We start from the raw sequence: 21,494 nt of genomic DNA on the forward strand, positions 1-21,494 counted from the left end.
GATTCGCTATTCAGGGTCCTGTTCCCGTAATTTTCTTTCAAGAAGTCGTCAACTAATTAAAAAACTCGTAACACAATGTTTCAAAAGATATGAAGCTGGGCGTGTATAATGCTCGTTAGTTTGTCTGTTGGTTCCTTTGTTTCATACATTGTTTCTCAATTGAGAACGGGACATTACTTACTCGGATTGAAGTTTACATAGCGATTGTCGTTGACGATGAAGAAGGCGTTGTCTCTTCCGGAGCACTTGGTCTTATTCTCCTAGTCCTTTTTTTCAGGTGTCTCCGTGTAAGTTTACTTTTGTTCATAATTTGCCTTAGTTTAATTAAATTTGAGATTCGAGTATTATGTTGACATGTTGGTATTTGTTATTTATTTTTGCTTATTCTTACCAGCACAATACACCAATAAAAGTGGTGTTTAAAGAAACCACAATACATCACATGAGTAGAAATATCGTATATAAATATGAAAGAAAACAAGCATTTAAATACACATAACCATGTGAACGAAGTTCTAAAGTATCAGGTCTTTTAGATTACATTATCTCGGGACAGAATGCTTTCTAAGTTTGTGGTTTGCTGGCACACATCTCCTACCGTAGGCGAGGGCGATTTGGATTTTGTCAAGTGTCCAATCATGTTTGTAGCAAGCAATTCCCCAATCAAATTCATAACAGCTTGTACAAACAGTCCACTGCACAATGTCTCCACACTCGGGTTTCAGCGGAACAGATAGACAACCGTTATTATTCTTATAGTGCCATTTTCCCATTATCGTTTGCTCTGCTGTGCTAGAGATCAAATTTATAAGAATATCATATATATCCTCGGAATAGAAATCCGCATTTTAAAAGCCGGTTAGTCGCTGCAAAAGTAGACAGTAACTAAACGATTAGAAATAGGCTCTCCAAATGAAAAGAGTATCAGATGACGATCGGGAGTGAAAAATATATCGGAATCAAGAAACCTCGGCGTCGCGTGGTTGGGTATCAAATGCCACGTGTGTTTTACGATTTTGTTGTTAGGAAATAGCTTTCGCAATATCATGCAATATTCTTTGAAATGTATTTAGAGGGCATACATTATTCAAGGTTTCATAATACAGCGGGTTGTCTTCATTATCACATCCATGTAATTCACAAATCCTTGTATAAAAGTAGTAGAAATATGAAATTATGTGTCCGAAAACATGGTTAACAAGAACACAATAAATGGCGCCCATTGAAGAAATTGAAACGATGAGGAATGAGATGTATCAACATGAAAGATTCCTTTTCACAGATACACATTGTACCTATACCCTGGTATTCAAACAACACTTCTGCTTGTTTTGATTATCAAACTCTGTACTCTTTGTAAACACTCGAATATCGAACAGTTACCGATTTTATAATGTTAGTTGTATAATGTTGTCCATACAAATAGAGGCATATAAATAAGTTCAAATAACTGTTGTACTTTCCTTGGCGGAATATATGAACAACGGAAACTCGTGTTCATGCCTGTTATTGATGTCCGACAGGAAGTTGATTTTTTTCTGTAGGGAAATATGATAGCAAAAATATCAACGTGTCAATATAATCATAACCCAAACTAAAAATTCAACAAAACTAGGGCAACATCTGCACAAAAGAAAGATTTACACTAAGACGTCATTCAAACAGTACAAACATAATAAAACAAGGTGTTCCGAAAGAGTCAGAGTTTTAGGTTTCATCGAAGACACGTCATATACATTTCGGTCAATCAAAGTTTCAACTTTGGTCTAAATGTTTGATGACATTATGTTAAGCTCGAAACCTAATTGGGTTGGTCTCGTTTAGAATTCATTACTGCATATATGCGGCATGGAGACAATACACTAGGACGTATATTAGACCATTAGCCATTTAGTTCAGGACATTGGAGCCATTTCAAAATCTGAAAATTACTGTAACGCATCAACTTTTTATCATGCGAAACGCTACCGTTTCATTGCAAAATAGAATCAAATACCAGCAGTCATGATCAATCCGATCTACATGTAAAGTTCAAAAGTCGAATAAAGTACGAATTCAGTGTAAAAGTGTTTTGATATGGAATTTATTCACATACTCAAATGCTCCCTATCGTGTCAATTTCACTCTCCCTTACTACACAAAAATGTAGTGATGTGAACAAATATTTAGTCCACGACATATTTACATTAAAGCAGATGGTGACAGCTCCTTTCGAAAAGTACTTGATACTTAGGAAGTACAAACCCGAACAAAAAACCTACTAACTAATTTTTTACAATTACTGATCACGTCTATCATATTATACAAATCAAAGATACGACATACTCTTTTCCATCTGCTACTTATCTACTTCTCTTCCTACAACGAAACCAACATGAGACACCTGATGATTTTTATTTCTCTATTGTGAATTTTCCATTTCTGAATAGCAATATTACTACATCCTCAGCCTATGGTGTTAACGTATCACAATTAATTCGATAGTCAAGGACCTGTTCTCGTAAAACAGGGTTTCAAAAAAGATGCAGGTTGATGAAAACTGACAGCGATTTTGTGGTAGACATAGTAATCTCATTGTGAGGCATTCTATTTCGTTGTACGACCTCTTGGTTATGTTTTTCTCATACCTTGTTCTCATTTGAGAACGTGGCATTACTTACTTGGATTGGCCAAGGTTTACATGGCGGGTGTGGTCGATGAAGCAGAAGACGTGTATTTCGGTACACCTGGTCTTATTCTTTTTGTCCTTTTTGCATGAGTCTGCGTGTAAATATTTCATTTGTTCATATTTTGTCCTGGTTTTATGGAATTTGAGTTCGGATTATGATTATGTTGATATATTGGCATTTTCTTTATGTTGTTCATGTTACATGATTACAGTCTGAAACTTGATAAATGTATAAGTATACTTCATATTGAAATAATGATTATGTTTTTCGCTCTTCACCTACATGAGTTTTGCTATAAAATTGATGTGTAATTCCATCACTCTGAGTGCAGTAAGGTAAGTTGGAGAGCATATAGCAATCTGTAAGATCTGTTTTTTTATGAAAAAAGTAAAGCCTGTTTGATATTGACTTCCGAGTACTGAGGCACGGAGACAACTAGTAGAGACGAGATCTTTATGCTACAAACAGTTGATACTTTTTAAAGGTAGCGTAAAGACAACTACTGGGACTCATTAATTTCATTATAAATGTGCATGTACGATGTAGAATATTAGGTCGATAACACTGCCTATGGCAGTGAGCATATTATGCTGTTGTGCTAAGGGATATGCATTTTCAATAACAAGAAAGTTATAGTTGACCGTATTGAGCGTAATAATGAACATAATAAAAAAAATAATCTATATTTTGTCATTTGCATTCGTGGAAAAGTTTCAATCGGGATGATTTTGGTAAACATAAAATTGTATAAAATAAATGTTGGTATATTATTCAACATATATGCAGAGTTATTTGGTCTTGTGAACTGGTTTTGCTTGTTATGTAATTCGTTTTTGGGATTAACGTCTCGAGAAAACGACTTGTCATTCTCATACAAACTGATGACGTAACAATCAATTAAGCAAGATATACAGACACCTCTGTATTACTAAGAGACAGAGAAAAAAACCCTTATGCATACATCGGCCGTCTTACACAACAGTCTGTTTAAATAAACGCTAACAGCGAGCACAAGACTGTTCTTTGTCGTTCTCTACATATGGCGATGCATGATCGAAAATCTTAAATTCGGTAAGCATCCGTTTTCTTCATGTCAGAATAATATCATCCCTTTATCATGTTTATATTACATTCATGATTCACTCTCTCCTTGAAACCCGTAATTTTATTTTTACGTTTTGTCCTGCGATATACCTGTCGATTAATTGCACCAACAGGTTTAATAAAAATGCAAAGGGATCATATCTGTTCGTAACCAGGTACAACTAGGAAAAACGCGGCTAAAGATACATCACAGATGTCACTAAACTAATGAATCGTATAGTCTAGATCCAAATTGCTTTGGCTTTTTAGATCGGTTTGCCATTTCTAGGGTATCCATTTGCAAGATTCTTTTCAGTAATTCCTAATTTCCAGAGAAACCGGGCAAATGAAATATGAATATGTATGGAAGTTGTTATGAATATGTCAGAATGTCGGATGACTTCAAACAAGTGTACTGTTGCCATTCATAGGCGTTTCTAATACTTGCTGATATTGACAAAAGTGTGTTTATTATCCTTTATTTTCCATTTACGATTGCATTTTGATCAAGTTTTCGAATGTCTCTAAGTTATCTCGGCAATATTTACAGATATTATTGACGCAGAACGGAAATGAAATCCTACTCTCCAAAGCAGGCTATACACACAACCGTATACACTAGGACAACCAGTGTTAATACCATCAACTGCTTATCACATATTCACCATCGGGATCCCGACAAGTTAAATCATGAAAATGTCCCGAAACAGATGCGATATAGATTTAACAATCAGACCCTATCTGTGCGAGTCCCCAGCCCATTACGATTGCAGCGTTCTGGAGTAGAATATATTCCCGTGCCATTAAAACAGAACGCGTGTCGCTTGTTCGATTTGAGAATTTGGGGCCTTCGATAACATACAATGGTACAGCAGTTTATTTCTTTGCCAAGACCCGTCACTGACCGTGTAGTCAGAACGGGCAGATTAACCACAAATATGCTTTTATCAGATGCAGAAACCTTCTTGATACAAAGGAAAATATATCAGAAGCAAAGATAACATGTTTCTCTGGAAGAATGTCCATTTCCTTTTTACTATCTGATAAACGTAATACTGTGAACGTCTCTGTTTTCAGTTCTCTTCCCATTTGATAAAAACAAGTTTCGAGAATGCGTTTAGATTATATCGTCTGCTGGTCTTGGTGTAACACTTTGATGGATGGGTAGACGGAGACGCTCACTGGCTTATGCCTTTACCCAGTGTCTCCTGCTACTAGAATTACACATCGTTGTATTTGTTGACATTGCCTTTACGTGCTAATTATTTCTCTGGGGATTATGTAATATTGATATGTCTCTCTCTCTGAAACAATTTACCTCTCATTGCGGATTTGTGGGTAACGCCCACAAAATAATTGCATCGTATGATTGATGCGCCAAATCTTTCTTAGCTTGTATCAGTCTCGACATCATATTGCAGATGGTACCATCGACAAAAAAAAATAACTTGTGTCTTTCGTACATTTAAGAGATGGCTGGTTGTAGATGGCTGACGTCAGCGAGGTTTTCCGTATACTGCATGTCACGTTTTACTTCATTTGGAACAGAGGCACGGTTCAGAATATACACATTTACTCGCCCTTTTTTTCAAATAACCTAATATTGACATATTTAATTGAATTTTCGGGCTAGTTCACATCCTCCTCTTTTTTAACTTTCGTTTCGCTCAAATTAGATTTACCACAGTCACATCCTAAATGTCAATATGATGTGCCCTTAGCATCACTGACTGATCTTGGAAATAGCTGTATAACACACTTTGATTAATTTGATGTTCCGTATCCAATATATATTGAAATGCGTAATTCACTTGTGCTGTTTGTACAATCATTTAGATTTGTTTTGTTTCATATTATTTAAAGTCGTATCAACAGCTATTACCATGTAAGGTCAGTCCCGCAGTATGTGTGGTAACTGTGTTGCACGTATATATAGGAGGATATGATATGTGGTCTATTAAGTATGAAATAAACAATTGATCAACTGTAAATGAAGTCATTTCCGCGATTTCCGTATTACGATAAGTTCATGTCACTAAACTATCATTAGATTATATAATATACACACACACACACACATATATACATACTATACAATAATTTGTTATCGTCCCTGTTTCAAAAATGTTACCTGAAGTCTCCTTTGCATGACCGGTACAATTGTACCAAATAAAGTGTTTGAATTTTCTTTTAACTTTGTTTCCTAAAATATTCCTTGACTCTGCGTTCGTTTTGGCCTTTAAATGACCATTCACCATGCGAGAAAGGTTTAAGTTTCTGTTCCTTGGCCGGGTCTATCAACAATACAATTATACTATTGTGCAGATGTGGTAGTGTAATGTCTGGTTTACCGGTGTCAGTCGAATATAACCCTGGGTAATGTCTTGCTGTTTGCCCTGGGCTATATACTGCAATATGGTAGCCCTATGACAATGAAGGAGTGTTTACATGATATCACACTGATCCACAAACGCCAAAGTAAAAAAAAAAAAAATCTAATGTGAAATATGCAAAAGAAAATTAAATTGCATTTATATGATACAAGTGACACATTTTTTGAAACCAAATTATGTCATCTGATCGTACAGTTCGTGATGATCACACTATAGCACGAGATGTTACCAGTAGGATTCGAACTGCTGATATTTTAGATGATATTTAAGACGATGGTTTGTACTATAAACTGAAAGGTTTCCGCTTTGCACACCCGTGATATTTCATCTTGAAATTCTTTTAAACCTTTGTTCTTTTGATTTACTTGTTCCAGCACTTTACACTTGTCTTTGTGCTACATGATAAGTTCAATGCACTGTTAAATTCACCAATCAGCAAATTAGTGCTGTATCAATAAAAGTATCGTCCATCCGAGTGGAAAAATAAAAAATCACACAAGAAACTAAAACATAGAATAATAAAATAAACACATTAATTTTATTTCGTAGATGTTCATTTCAGATGCCATCAATGAATCAGCAGATTCCAGTCCTTCCGGAACGCTTGGTTTTATTATCCTTATACCTTGCAACGGTCTTAGAGTACATCTTTTCATTTGTCTGTATATTGCCATTATGTTATCGATTACGGGTTTGATTTGTGACTTTTTAAAATGCCGGTAATCTCTGGTATTGTTTTATATGGTTAGTGAGTTTCAAATTCCACTAAAGCGGATAATGATTCAGACAATACACGAATATACAAGATACACAGAGCTAGTTCTTATTTGTTGTTCTTATTTCTCAAAAATCGCCAAGTACAAGTAATATTAACATATTTGAAATTGATATAAACAGTGTCATGTGTGGGTTGTTTTAACACATCACAGAGTGCGTTGTTAATCTATATATGCACACTCCTTTGTTAATGTCTGTATGGCATTTCATTCTTTTTAGTACCCAACATCAACGTAAAAATTTCAAAGAAAATTACACGTAATAGTGTTTCAAACAAACCAGTTCCCGTCGGAGGTGCGGTGGTTACAACCCTGTACAATTCTAAGATCATCCCAGATGGGTTGATGTTTTCACATTATATGTTTGGCATTGGTTTATGTCGACGGCGAGTAGACAGTGCTGCGGAAACTTTTCCAAGAAAACAGTAACAAGGTCATCCATTTTCTTGTCTGAGAGCTGTTTTTATTCTCTCGCTCTTTTTACATACACTTCCTGGCAGCATCTCGGTAACTTAAGATATAAGGGTATGATTACATGTACATCTACCAAATACGGGAAGTCTGACACTACCGGTAATATGCGTGCATCTGTGTGTGGTTTGAAAGTCTGATACTGGCGGAAAGGTGTGGCTGAGAGAGCGTCAACTCAGCGGGTCGCTTCTGTTGTAATCCGCCATCTGTATAGGTATTATCAATGGTAGCTCACTTACCCTTAAGAGGATAGCACAAAAAATCACGCACATCACCCAACAAATACCGCCGAGAGTTCAGCATATCAAATATTGATAATGTTGCTTTTGGCGTATATTGTCCGGGCAAACAATGTACAGAAAAGCTATTGAATGCTTTGGAAGGAACGGTTTTGTGTGATTGATCACGGGGTCCTGTGGAGCGACTGCTGGCGAAGACATGAACTGTCTGGTATCCACCAGTTCTAGACTACCAAGGTGTGATATTTTTCCCTAATTGGTATTGTCAAAATGCTGTTCTTGACAGTCTGGTTTGTAGACAGAGGTAGATCCCCACCGATAAAATCACCTCGGGTCTAACACTCATTATAGGCAGCTTAACCTACCAACACTGTCATGACAATTATGGGATATGCCAGGTAGTGCTATATTGTGGTGTAAAACCATAAAGGTCATAGCTTAGAAAATATATTGCTCTGGAGTCGCATTTGAAATGCTCTGACAAATACATGTATCAAACGTTTTTTTCAAAGCCTCTCAGAATTTAAAAAAATGTCACTGCTAATACTTAAACTTATTGGTGGGTAATTGGTGTATGTAATTTATTAGGCGTCATTATAACATCTAGTTCTACTCTATTAAAACAAATACCGTTGGTAAGACAGCCCGCGCTTAAATTCACTGTAGTAGTTCCGCCATAGAATAAGATTATATTAACATACTCAAATATGAGAGGATGATTTATGTAGACTGTCCATTCCATGCATATATAACTACATCAGGTTATCATTTCAATTGGTGTATAACTCTTGCGACAAAATGATTTATGCTTCATGCAGGTCGCAAGGTATGCTTCATAGTCGCAGTCGCAATTGGGATCTAAACAGTTGAGATTGATGTTCCCTAATATGATTTGAGGTTTCCATTCAGGTTGGCTTAACTATTATAGCAGGCGTCATCGAAGAAGCATAGGGTGCTTACATCTTTATTAACACTTTGTCAATAGTCTGCATTTTGATGTGTTTCTCATTTTACTTTGTTGATAGGATCTGAAAACGAGGTTTTAGGTTTGATGGACGTTGTTTTATTCGGGTGATCTGTTTAGGCCCCTGTGTAATAATGAATTATATTCAGTGAAAAACCAACCGATCTATCATCAAGATTTTGTTGGCGAGGAGAATAGTTTCTAATTGTTAATGATATTATGATACCCCAAGCATCCCTTAGCATCGACTTAAAAGCGACGACACAGCTGTATCAGGTAACAATGCTTGACGAGTCCTAGAAGGACGAAAAAGCTGTATGAGGTTATATCACTGACGAGTCTCAGAAGGACGAAATAGTTGTATAAGGTTACATCGCTGATGAGTCCTAGAAGAAACGTAATCTCACTATGAGTGGTTCTACTGTGCTTAAATCGAATTTTTTATTGAAATGTGATATTCACTCGTGTGTCTTTCGTTCAATCTTCGAGATTATAGTTGGTAGGCTCTGCTGGTGGAGAGGTTTTGTCGTAACCTGCATGCCTCGTTTTAATTCATGCGGATAGTGGACGGATCAGAGCATATAGATGTACTTGACATTGTTCTCAACTTATCTGATACATTACATTATTTATTGAATAATACGACTAGTGTACCTACTCATGTTGATTTTGAATTTCTTTCGAACACTTAGAAATTTACCCTTAGTCCAACAGCATCATTGGCGAGTCCTGGAGAGACGAAACAGCTGTATAAAGCAGTTTAATTCATAGTCTGTATATACTATATCAAAATCTAAATATGTAATGAAAAGTGTTATTCACCTGTCCTTTATTGAATCTTGATATCCCAATAACAGGGTATATTACATTTCACTGCATGATCGTAGGAGGCGACTGAAAATAGGTCCCCTACAGAATCAGGGGTTTGATCCCTTTCGTTGGCCTGTATAAGTTTGGAAAGACCAATGCTATCCCATTGCATTTTTGTTGACCTTTATGTTAATCATCATTTAATCCTTGGTATTGCGGGGACATTATCTCTTTAAGAACAAAATTAAATAAACACATTGGTTTAGGACCAACGGCACATGTGTTCACTTTCAATATCAAAGTGTGTGTTTCTGATAAATCACGAACCCTGGACATAGTCTAGTTCATTGTCATATCATAAACGTCATATCTAATTAGGGTTGCGCATACAATGGTCAAACTCGTTGGTCAAACTTGACCATTTTTGAAATATTAGCTGGTGTACAGGATCTCTATAAAATTGTTTTGATCAGGGAGAGGGAGTTAATCTATGTTGGTTTTGGTTTATTTTTCATGCTTATTCCTATGGTGAGGCATTGTCCGTACGTTCGTCATAAACTTTTGATATCCCCTGAAATCTCGTTTCAGTTTTTAACAAATTTCGTTACAAACCTGGTAGACTAGAGCGGTAGTTTTCTTTTACTGTATTTCGAAGAATGATTGCACTTTGCTATCTTAATCTTGCTTTTTCTTGAAGGGCATTTTCAGTTTTGGGAGGAGTCATTTTTAAGTATATTGATCTTGTATGGATATTTTAATCCCCAAGCTTTTAACACATTAGCCATGATATAAAATTTGTGATGTCTTGAAAAAGTTTTTGTTCCCTATTTTGTTAAAAAAATCGTTTTCGGATTTGTCCTTCGTCAGCTTTTAATCACTTCCTATGAAACCTGGCTAGCTTTCTTGTCGCAGCATAAAATATGGTTTTCTCCCTTTGATTTCATTTTATTCCAATTGTTGGATACCTTCTAGGTCAGTTTCTAACTCATATCATTGAGTTCGGTTGAATTTGTGAACACAAGAGAAACTTGTGTTTTATCTCAGTGTTCGACCGATCTCTTTAAAAATTCTGTGTATGGTTTATTGTCAAAATATCATCTATTGTTTTCACTCCCTGTATTTCGAATCGATGCTTCCATATTTCTATTCATTTCGATATTGTTACTCACCTCGATACTCTCTTGTTTCTACATAACCTCTGGCAGATATGTTTCTAATGTCTGTTGTTATTTATATATATGCGTGCTGTCATATTGCAATTACTTTTCGTTATGTACTTTTACATTTTATTAATCAACATTACAGCTGACCTCGTTAATGATAGGTTAAGTATTTAGACATATATAAGACATCAAACATTGTAAAATCAATACAGAGAGCGATAACAGAAAAAATGAAGGACTTTTCTTTCTTATAGCAGGACACTTACACCTGCTGACAGTATTGCAGTTTTTGGAGTTAATGTTGTGTAAGTACTGAAGAGAAATATGTCGTTGGCGTAATGATGAAAAAAGTATATTGCTGCGAATTCGTGTGGTTATTTATCGATGTTTTCCATGCGGGAGTTATGTTATAGTCTTGGGCACATGCACTTGTTCCAGTATCGCTTCAAGAACATGTATAACAATTTGGAGAAAATGATGTGAAAGAAAATAAGATAACGATAACCGATCTCTTGAGATTCCTGGGCTCTAAAACCTTCCCAAAAACATTCACAAAGACTGATAAATATTGTTATACATCAAACTATATAGCGAAAGAAAACCTAACACAATTTGATGAAAATTTCCAGACGGGCATGTTATAAACGAGCTCTGTGTCCTCATAGATAATTAAAAATGAAATATGTTTGTACTCCTGTTTCTTCTCGTAACAATTTCCATCAATAACGTCTTTCAAAACTACTTCTCCAAATCTTCGAAGCACTTCTTACCAACTTGTTCATGGTCGTGCATAATGAGGGCTGTCGCGTGGAATAGTCAACGGCACACTAGCTTTTCACAAAACTCTCGACGTTTAACTTCACCACCGAACACACATTTACCAACCTCCAGATCAGAATTTCCGGTTGTTCTTTAAGCTTACCCATTATACTCGATAATGTAAAAGTGAAAAAAACAACTTTACGTCAGATTTAAAAACGTGTGTTACGCTTTTTTTAAGTATAAGGTTATCAAGTTTTGCTTCCTTGACCTATTTGGAAACATTTGATTATCTATCTGACTAAACGTAAAAAGTACTTCAGGTAAAATTCTTATGCTCTAATTACAAACAGTTACGACACACATAAATGCCGTTAGCAACATGGCAACATTATAGAAGTACGAACACAATAAAACGTAAACAATCAAGTTATGTTGACATCCTGTCATTGCAATGAGTCTGCCTTTCCTATAAAGCTTAAGTCACAGTCGATTATAAGTGAAGAAACCCTCGAATACCAATTATATTTATTCACTTCCTAAAGAAACAAAAGGAAATAACTCAAATGCAGTGTTAGTGGAAGATTAATTGAAAAAAATAAGGCATTCTTAATTGCGGAAAAAAATAACAACTTTCTTGATTTCAACATCCTTAATAAAAATTAAGTTCAATGGTACCTAAGATTGTTCGAGATGCATGTTTTTTTCCTCAAAGTGGCGACCATATTGGATTATAGCAATAAAGCTTGTCCAAGACCATCTTGGGAAAATTCCAAGTTAACACAGTCATGCTTCAAAACGGCTTTCTTGGTTGCCAGTGCCAGCTGTAGACAAGACGGAAAAGTAATAGTCCCTTGCCGATATCCTTTTCCTAACGTTCGTAACACTTTTCAGCTATTCATAGTCCTAAATGGAACTATAAATCAGTTTAAAGAAGCCAAGATGGCGGCCATATAAGATTTCGGAACAACCTGAAAAATAACAATTCTTGGTCAGGACTGTCTGACGATCATTCCACGCAGGTGTTTTTACCTTAATTTCAATGGTGGAAGTTCGAATCAAGTCTTGGTTAGGAAAACAATGATTGCACAATTTTGGTAACAATAAGCTCATATCGCCTGTATCGCTCACCTGATTCAGTTTGGCTGAAATTGCTTCATCCAAATAAAAAGACGCCCGTTTACCAAAGGAGACCACTTATGGACAATATCATGTCGTTCACACTAGAGAAGGAATATAATCAGTTTATTATATATTTCCTACTTGAATCCCCCCTCCCTCCCAGGCTCCAGGGGGGTTATTCTACAATTTATGTAATATTAATTTTATATATAAAATATATATTCTGCACCTTCCCTGAATGCTTCCAACCAAGAATGAATGATATCCTGTGCAAACGTAAAGTCATGGAATGGCTTTAAACAAAAACGTTATATTACCTCCACACTACCTACAGGTTTTATATATAGCATATGATATAAATTGCTTAGATCCAGGAAAGTTATTTAAACCAGTTATAACCAAATAACTCGCTATCCCAAAGCCCCAGTTCAGTTTCATTAATTTCAATTTTGAATTCCTAACACCTAAGTATGCTTCCAGTCAATTTAAATTTGATTCAAGACATTGGTTAAGAAGAAGTCGTTATTTGAAGTTATTGACTTATGGACACCGAGAAGACAACGGCCGCCATGGCATAAACCCACCTTGGTCCTTCGTCCAGGCGAGTTAAATTAAATCTCGTGGCGACCACATCACCTGATGAAGACAATAACTACCAACCCAACTCCTTGTCGGAACCTTTTACTGACCACTCTTCCCATATTCCAGATTAACGAAAGCAGTATAACTTTAAAAGTTTGAAATGTATCTTTTTTGGCCGTCTTATTGGATTTTGTTCGATCCAAAACTTACAACACTTGGTCAGGACACCTCAAGCAAGATTGACAGATCAAAGCTTAATCAAACATTTAAAATTTGAAAAAAAAGTTTAAAACATGTGTTTTTCGAGATGCCGTTACTACCAAAGATTTGACGAGGACGAAAAACATCCCATTTTCAATTCAATTACCCCTGTTTAAGTTTAAAAAGTGTTTTTCATGGTGGTGGTCTTTATGAATGTTTGACCAAATAAAAAAATATAAAAAACCCCAAGATGATTACCTATTAAAGTTGAACTAATCCTTAATGAAGAAAAATTGAGAAGAACATTCACATGTGGAGTTAACGAAACTCATCAACAATATCTTGTTTACTTCATTAACCTAGGTGGTCTTGTTGAAATCAGTCGTTTGTAACATAATATTGTCCATCGTATCTCATGAAGACAGTGGGAACAGCAAAGATTTACTGTCTTCGAATATTCCAGGGATTTTCAATTTGATAATAGATTTTTAAATGTATGCCTGTTTGGAGTAAAAGTTTTGAATAAGTCCGTCAGGGTTACTATTTATATCACTACATCCTTGTGCTGGTTGAATCGAAATCGTGGTACTCATGGCTACCATGTTGTTGACCGTAAATGTTATGAGAGTGAACAATTCAAATTGCCTGCGGTTTTAATTGCAGACAAACGATTAAATAACATGAATTTGAATGACTGGATTTTTTTTCACGAGATATTGAAATAAGGAGAACATTTTAGGGTACGTAGGAAGTGTTTTTATTTTGTCACATAAATCTTTACAATTTATGTAGAAGTGTCACAGTACTTTCACCGTATTGGTATGAGTGATTACGATGGCGTTCCCAGTGGCCATTCTGAGATCGTAATTTCGTCCAAATGACCAGCCACTCGCCACGGGAGATTCGCCGTGTTAATACAGGCAAGTCTATCGGAAATAAATCGCCAAATTGAAAACAAGTAACACAGACTGTTCACCATGGTAACGGAGAGATGGCCGTTTTGTCACCGTCGGCCAAGCGAGTGACCAGTGTGTAGAAGATTAATCATTCTAAGCCGCAACAAATTGGCCGTTACGATGTGGTCATTCCATTGTGGAACCCAGCAGCCAAATCCTGTGTCGTTGGTAGGTATGGCTTATCCAAGTGACTAATGTCTTGTTATATGCTAGACGCCTAAATAAAGATGATAAAAATAAAGGAAAAATCCTGATGATCTAACTCATCTGAAAAAGGGACAATTATTTTATCATTTGTTATCATCTACTAATGTAGATCTACGTAGATTGTAATACGAAAGAGAAAAGCTGCTCGTCATTGTTAACAGGTGGTATAATTCGATAGGTTTTACAGCCAAACTTCCGTCATTTTTAGCCATTTAGAATTGACTGACCTTCCTTTCAGCAATTAACATAACCTCTCGATACAGGGAACTCGCTCTTAAATATCACCAATGGTTATTATAAATTAGTCAAGTGGTGAGCGCCTGACAAATTCAGAATCTTCCTTCCGCGTCTTATGTCCGTTTTCGCCCTTGGCGAGTCCTGAATAGCATGTTTAATGAGTGTGACCTTCCTGTGTTGGCGACAAAATAGCTACAATTAAGAGACCACGTGTTGCTTGGGAATGCACCACCTCCTGATTTTCCCCGTGAAAGCCTTGAAGTCACTGTCTTAGAGCACCGTATCTTTATTGCGTGAATACATACTGTTTTGACATATACTTGTTTATAGTTATTTCTAGTTCGATGTTATATCTATAAACATATCAACTAGTCAATAATTCTAGACGGCCCTGCTGTATGAATTCAGGAACAGTGAGGCTTGTTTAGGAGTATTTTTGCGAATTTTAAAGATTATGTAAATACATGCGAAAACAAGACATGACTCAGGATAAGTCAGCACCTCTACAAGTCAAGGAATGAGAACAAAATAAACCAGCTGTTCGGTGTGATTGTATGTGTAGACGGACGTAGGGAATGCGGAATTGAAGATTTAATGTTTTTTAATGACATTGAAATCACATGTATTTGAAAAGTTACATTCAATATCAAACTAGTTGTCAATATTACAGACTTTTGATTGTCTTGTTAAACGAACGTAATCCATCTTCTCCCCTGTTGTAAATATATGTAGATAACGAGGTATTTTCTAGAGTAGTGTTAGGAAGGAGAAAACTAAAGAAATACTAGGTCAGGTAATCTTATTCGATCAATGGAAAGAACGGGTGTATTTCTCCACAAGAGTTCTGTTGATCAGATTGTTACATATTTGTGAGGTAAAGTCTCCATTTTTTTCTAAACATGCGGATAACATTATCCTCTACCTGATACTTTCTCAGGAGCGAAAGTAAACACTAAAACCATTCAAACCAAAGTTATAATGCAAAACGTGGTAGTGGACAGTTCAAAATTAGTTAGAAAGACAGAGATATCGGCGGGTTCAAGTGCAGTATAATATATAAGCCGACTCCGAAATACTCCCCCTTGTTAACTCTCGAAAGACAGCGACCACCAGTGGCCCCTTAAGGAAAACCAAACGCCATTAAACACATGGATCAGCAGTATTTGTAACGAAAGAATTAGAAATTAGCTATACGAAAAATTGGCCGACTTGTCATTTGCTCTCGTAGATAGCATCAACATGATCAAGGACATATGCCATATCTACATCGCCGCTTTCTTGTGGTAGGAAAACACCGGCACCTTAAAGAACCTCAATTGGAAACGTGTCAGAATTTAAATAATAATATCTTTGGGTTTTATTCAAAGACAACATACCAGTATTCAAAGGATCAGTATTTAACTACAAATATATGTGCCTTTTATATGTATATTTCGCTGAATTATATATGTATAGTTATTCCGCAGTATTCATAGCGTTACATGAAGGACTAGTTGTTTGTAAGAAAAACATTTTTTTTTTTTTTTGTATTTTTCTTTTTTGTGAAGTATCATTTAGAAATCATAGTGCATCTTGAATTCCACCAGTACAGTGAACCGGACATGTTTCGATTAGCAACATCAGCAATGCCTGAATTTCACGTCAATAAATTATCAATAGAGTTCATGGTGCCAACGGGAAGTGACGGTTAACCGGCAGGACCTTCTGTTAGTGGTAGTAATAAAACACAAACATCACCAGGATTAGTGCACTCATCATGCATAATAGCATTAATAAAGACCCCGAAGTATTACTAAAGGACAGCTAAATGGTAATTAAACTGTTAAGAAATTAAAGTTTGCAGTAAAAGTGGTATTTTTCTGCGGAGGCAAGCAAGACTGTTATTTTCACGGAACAATCAATTCGAGGCCTAGTTTATGTGTGAATTAGAGTACTATGAGCCTTATTTTGAGAAAATAGCGGTGGCAGAAACATACAGGTATGTTTTTTTTTTATCTCCCTGGGTTCGCAGGTACCTCTGTTCAGGTCATTTGTGTATGGTCAGACGAGGGAAGAATTAAACAACTCATAGAAGACTTCGGTGATGCCACCGGTGAAAAGGGATAGTGCCAAGTGCAATGGCATTGGAATTTTATATAGTGGAATGGCCGTTCAGCCGATTGGTCGTACAGGTTAGGACATTTATGAAACAGAACATAGTATAGGCAAACATCACAAGTTAATGACGTTGAATTACAGAATATTTTATTGTCATAATTTTACTGGCGAAAGGAAATGGGCATTAGACATAGTCTATGAAAGCCAGTTTTCTTGCTGTTATAAACAAATATACCTATCAGTCACATAATTAATGTATACAGTGATATATACTAAACGCTAACAGTTTAAGTGGTAATAATTGGGACAATCCGAAAGTCAATTTGCAGTCAAGTCAATAGGGATACATTATTACAACTACTACATACACGTGGATGGATGTGAACACAGTACTGGGTATATCTTGAGATGATTGGAGATGGACGTCATGGCAGCAAGCAATCCCAACAGAGTATTTTTGGCTGACTAATATTCTTGTCTTGTGGCATCTGGCAACAAAATTTCACAAATGAAAAATTGATATGGTCCAGAATGGTAGGTTTTTAAATGGAAATATCATATCACGAAGGGATATACAATAGACGCCATGACGATAATACATTTTGAGGACACCTTACCTCTGAGGTATCTATGGATGGGTGCTATTTTAGAGGTAATCTAGGATAAACCAATGCACATCTGCTGCTGCTTACAATGTTGGGAGATGAGGTGGGAGTTCAACAAGCACCTATTGCTGCTTACAATGTGGGGAGATGAGTTGGGAGTTCAACAAGCGCCTATTGCTGCTTACAATGTTGGGAGATGAGGTGGGAGTTTAACAAGCGCCTATTGCTGCTTACAATGTGGGGAGATGAGTTGGGAGTTCAACAAGCGCCTATTGCTGCTGACAATGTGGGGAGATCAGGTGGGAGTTCAACAAGCGCCTATTGCTGCTTACAATGTGGGAAGATGAGGTGGGAGTTCAGCAAGCGCCTATTGCTGCTGACAATGTGGGGAGATGAGGTGGAAGTTCAACAAGTGCCTATTGCTGCTGACAATGTGGGAAGATGAGGTGGGAGTTCAACAAGTGCCTATTGATGCTGACAATGTGGGGAGATGAGTTGGGAGTTCAACAAGCGCCTATTGCTGCTGACAATGTGGGAAGATGAGGTGGGAGTTCAACAAGCGCCTATTGCTGCTTACAATGTGGGGAGATGAGGTGGGAGTTCAACAAGTGCCTATTGCTGCTGACAATGTAGGGAGATGAGTTGGGAGTTCAACAAGTGCCTATTGCTGCTTACAATGTAGGGAGATGATGTGGGAGTTCAACAAGTGCCTATTGCTACTGACAATGTCGGAACATGAATTGAGAGTTCAACAAGCGCCAATTGCTGCTGGGAAGATGAGGTGATATATGTTAACCATCTCGTCACAGTATTTTGGGCCTTAGTGTTCATAGGATTATAGCGCAGCCGAAAAAGATGGTCGATTCGGAACCATCTCGTACACTACGTACGTCAGTGCTAGTACGCTACTCTCTGGTAATTTGTCTGAAGAAGGTGACCGTATTGTCATAGAAATGTCACATTCTGATCTTCTGCTGGTTGTGTTATAAGAACTTCTATTCTATTCTATTCATATCATGGTAATTTGGCATGTATCGAAACCAACAAGGGGAAATAACTCTTCTAATACAGTCTAATGGCATGATTTAGGAAACGATAACTAGATATATTGATGATTTAAGCTGATATGTTAACATATATGCATAACTACAGTCTAATCAAAATGAAATTCACAAAACCTCAACAAAATGTCATGGCGACGAAGGCGATAAAGTTTGAAGTGATCAAGATTTTGGTTTAAAACAGTGTGATGAAATCCCTGGACAAATACGTCTGCAATGGACGGAATCACACACTCGCGGATAACGCCAATTCCATAATACATAATGTCAATTTTTTTCATGGATGTATAAAACCCGTTGTCAATATAAGACCGTGTTGGGTGTTCCACTTGGTGCACTGGGCAAGGAGGATATTTAATAGTATCTTCAGTAATAACAAGTGATCACAATGACACAAATCTTCTTGAAACGTCTAAACGTTTTAGCTCCACATTCAAGACGTTTGGTTGGGGATTAGGTTCGTTGTCTGATGAGGTAATTTGTATTCCATTGTTTGCTTACTGTCATGGAAATGAAATTTTACCATCGAATACAATATTGTGTTACTAGTAAACAACGCTTTCAGATTTCTGGTTTCGTGATTTTTTTGTACCTGGATTTATTAATTGTCAATTTTATAAGATGATTTGTGTTCTCTCTTTTAATTGGTGTAAATCTTCAAAACCAATGAAATATTTCTCTAACGTCACTGGCAAAAATGTAATAAAGTATGATTACACAATGAAGTCGGCTTCAGTTTCATACTATTATAAGAAGGCTTAAACGAACATATCAAAGCATACCGAAAACACGCTCTCGAGACGTGCACTCCCACTTCACATACATAGGGAGACAGTCCTTAAACGGCTCTTAATGCTGATGACATTAAACAGTATCAGAGTAATTTAAGCTCATATGTATTGCCTTAGGCACAGCTGATAATTATTTTAGTGACAAATGTCACACTGGTTATTATCTGTGCAACACAAACATCCAATACCCTTTGTTTAAAATGGTGAATGCATCATTATTTTCTGAAACAACGCAACAGTTAACATATTGCTCATATGCAGTTTCATATTGAAAAGTCTCGCTAAAATACATGTTCCGGTGTTGATATATCTGCTGTAGGTAGATTAATACATTCTTTGTGTACCTTTACATATTTCTGAGTACTTCTACTCCTCATCACTGCGAGACAATAATGCATCATTCCAACAATCGTCTCAAGGAATTTTAGTAAATTTCCGAACCAATTGTTCATTTGTGACACTCCGACAGAAAAGATAGATGGCTAAATTCTGCAGAGAAAATAAGGTTTCCTCATTTTTCCATGTTTTATTGTCGATCACGTTATTGGAAATTCCTTCGAAAAAGCATTTGTCATGAGTTATTTTTGGGAGAGACAATTTTAGCTGTCAGACTGCATGTCATTAGCCATGTCAAGCACTTTTGAGACAATATAAAGCTTCTTCACTTCCAGAAGCTGCATTATTAGACAATCTTTTAAAACCGGGACCAATTTCAAATTGGAATCGAATCTGTATTCCATTTGAAATGTCATTGATTATTTCCACAAAATTAAGTAAAGCAACAAACAGCTCTTCAACAAAGACGGTTCAACGTGTCTTATCAACATGGTTTAACAATATGTATAAGGTATGCACCATTATTCTCAGGAAATACTTACAGGGCATGCATGTTAAAGTTTGGAAGTTCCGCTTCGTTGAGGAACTATGGGATTTTTCTACTGACAAGTCAGATAAGAGGAAATAAGATATACTAGCAGCAGAAAATACGCAAGTTCGGTTTTTTCACATTATTAGACACATAAACGAAATTTAATTAAATTTGATGCTAAGCAGCCTCTGTACACTGCGAAAATGTTCTTCAGTCAACATTCAGTCGACCGTGACCCCGCTCGACGCTGCATGCTGTCAGCAGATATTCAAGACAGCGTGCATCCGTGGTACACCTGCACCATATGTGCTGGTAAATCATTACAAATCGAACATTGGAACAGTACAGATCAGCTAACATCATTTATTTCCAAGTGATCATAGAGTAAAATGCCGCGATTGAGTGAAGTAGATGGGGGTAGGACCATATCTCTGATAAAGCATGGGCAATATGGTGTACGTGAGACGCTAATATCCTGATATCCCTATGTTGGCTCACCACTTACGCGACGTCAAATGAAGTGGCTTCTTGCACCAGTTTCGTTTGACCCATTGAAGACGCGTGTTGTGTACTGACGAGTCTCGCTTCACGCTTTACATGTCAGATGGACGACAACATGTCTATCGACGTTATGGTGAGCGATATTCTGACGCTTGCGTGACAGGGGAGGGTCTGTGATGGTACGGGCAGGGATATCTCAAGGCGTGAAAACCCCTCTCGTGGTTATCCATAGCAATATAACAGCAGTCACATATCGAGATCAGATCTTAAGATCACACTTCCTTCCCCTTATCCATCAATGTAACCTTACGATGTGGCAGAACAACGCGAGACCCCATGTTGTTAGGGCTTGTCGTGACTTTCTGGCTCAAAACAACGTCCTAGTTCTTGATTGACTACCATATAATCCATTATTGTCCCCGATCGGGCATTTGTGGGACGAGCTGGATAAGAGGGTTAGGAAGCGCGTCAACGTCCCCTATAACGTCGCTCAACTTACGAGGGCCCTTATTCAGGGGTAGAATAATATCCCTAAAATGGCAATAAACACCTTACTGGGATCAATGTTAAGGCGAGTAATGACTGAAGTTACACACGCTACTGATTAGAATTAGGAAACGGCGTAGGGTACCCTTGTTTAAACGCTATTTACGCAAATGTTGTCTGTGATAGGACAACCAAAATCATTAAAATGTATTGGAAATGATGAACTAATCGAGAAACCCAAGCAAGGACCTAATCATCAATGAATCATGTAAAATAATAACTATCGAAACTAAACTTGTGTTCCCTCTAGTAAAGAATACCACTTAATAAATTAGCATCAACTTGATTTATAACAAAATTTAGATAATTGTACAAAACACAAAAATGAACACTACCTGTCAATAGAATTAGATACAGTGTAGCCAAATAAGTGAACTGCATCACACAGTTGTT

This window comes from Ylistrum balloti, unplaced genomic scaffold (genome assembly GCF_031769215.1).
Source record: "Ylistrum balloti isolate Yb309-2 unplaced genomic scaffold, AGI_CSIRO_Ybal_v1 Utg370230, whole genome shotgun sequence".
Lineage (NCBI taxonomy): Eukaryota > Metazoa > Mollusca > Bivalvia > Pectinida > Pectinidae > Ylistrum > Ylistrum balloti.